This window comes from Bactrocera oleae, chromosome 6 (assembly GCF_042242935.1).
Source record: "Bactrocera oleae isolate idBacOlea1 chromosome 6, idBacOlea1, whole genome shotgun sequence".
NCBI lineage: Eukaryota > Metazoa > Arthropoda > Insecta > Diptera > Tephritidae > Bactrocera > Bactrocera oleae.
In genome coordinates this window covers 38592117-38594399 of record NC_091540.1, presented here as the reverse complement: position 1 = coordinate 38594399, position 2283 = coordinate 38592117, and positions in this window count along the sequence as shown.

Below are 2283 nucleotides of genomic sequence, written 5' to 3'. Positions count from 1 at the left end.
AATCTTCACGAAATTACGCAAAATTACGCATGGATTATTATTTAAGGCAATAATGCAGTCAGATCAGATCGCTATATCATATAGCTGCCATAGAAATTGAACCATCGGAGTCAAGTTCTTGTAAGGAACCTTCGGTACAACCGAAGTTAACGTGTTTTCTTCTTTTGTTTTTTAAATCCATTTAGTTTTTCTAGCTAATTCTTCTTCATCGGTTGAGAATTCAACTTTATTTTCTAAATTAGAAATTTTGTTTACTTCGACGGAATTAAGCTTCAGATTGTCGGCTTTTAGTGTTACTTCTAATAATAGTTTTGCACATATTTGTTCCATTTTTTCAAGCTTTTTGGTTACTTCTTCAATAGTAACATCTATTTTGGTTGTTTTATTTAATTTACCCCACTGTAATATAAGGTGTTTTAATAATTGACATTACTATGCAATTATACATATAAACAATAAAAAATACAAAGTGAAAAATAATAATTAATTGGCAACCCTATAATATAGTTGTCTTGTGAATTATTATTGATGGTAATTGTGGTTGATGGTAATTGGAATGGTTTATTATTCAAATTTAACCCACTGTGCTTTATAAAACGTTTGAAATAATGAACCGTTCATAGGTTTCAACAATGTAAAAATCGTTTCGTTTCCTACACTTAGTAATGTTAGCATGTGACTCAGGTGGGGCAGCATAGCATATGTCATTAAATAGAGAAACATATGAGGGTACGGATGAAAGGAATAGAAAGAATGAAAAAGTAATAATTTTATTCCTAAATTTCATAACGCATAAATTAAATTAAAGGCCATTCCATTACTTCAAATAAACTGGACAAGCTAAAAAGTACACAGCAGCGGATTCCATGTACAAAAATGCTTGTGTGGCACATCAATATACATATTATATATGTGTATAATGGAATGTATGCAAATATATGTACAATACTTTGTTAGGCGTTCCAACATTTGTCCGTGGCTGTACATATGTATATCTAGCTTCCAAACAGAATAAAAGTGATGTAGAATAAATAGACACGACTTACTAGGTTTACAGCTGGACACATACACGTTTTACGCCATGTCTCGCTAAATTTTGCCTACGTTTAGTTAACGGGGAAGGTAGAAATACGAGTAAAGTGTAAAATTTAATGTAACTGCTTACAGAAAACTTTAAGCAGCGTGATCTTCATCGCTTTCTATTATCTACTTATATTTATTATATCTTTGTATAACTTTTTATAACAATATTTTGTCATTTTAGGAAAGGGTAACTGATCACGCTCTGTTATGTCTATCAATATCCTTGATTGTCGTTAAATTTGGATTTATTTTTACAATGGGGATGGTCTTCACGAAATATTGACTACCTATGTAACTAAATACAAGTTAAAAGTGATTACATAACATTTAAACACACGGTAAAATTTCACAATAAGAACTAGCGTCCACAAATTCGGTATCTGCGGGCTTGAAGAGTTTTGATCCGATTTGGACAATTATTGGTCATAAGGTGGCACAACGAAAAGGCACTATTCATGCAAAGTTTTATCCCGATATATAATTTGGCCCTTGATTTGCATACTGTAAATTAAAAGAGTAAGATGAAATCTAAAACTGTGTTACACAGGAAGTAGGCGTAGATTTTGTTTTATTTCGCACTGTAATGTAGGAATGTCCGGAGAGTATTACCTACCTATCGAATTTGGTTAAAATCGGTGGCGTAGATCCCGAGATATTGGGTTTCTCCTGAGTATACGTCCTTTCGTACCATCTCGGGAGTATATCATCGGGAGTAAAATTTTTCCGAAGCATTTAGTTACTGATTTATCGCACTTTAGTTTTTAACAAAACCATTGTATGGAGAGTGTGTGTATAGTCATAACGAGCACGAATTCACCCATTTTCACAGGGTGGGTGGACAGAAATATTTACCCTGAGCGAACTTAGTTATTGAATTAAGTTTATTCTAGCTTGAATGGTTTAGGAGATATGTGCATTAAACTCATTACAGGGCGGGATCACACCCACATTTTAAATAATTCCAGCCCAGACATGCCCCGTGCTCCCCTATGCCAAATTAAAGTTTTTTAATTTAATTAAGTGCTTAGTTATGGCGTTTTATACGTTTTCGATTAGTGGCGTCTTGTGGGCGTGGCGATTCTGATATCAGAACAGATCAGATATTTTAAGTCTCACTGAAGTTATCGCTTGCACGGATGGACGGATAGCCAGACAGTCACTCATAATTCACCTCGTCTCGTCATTCTGATCATTTGCATA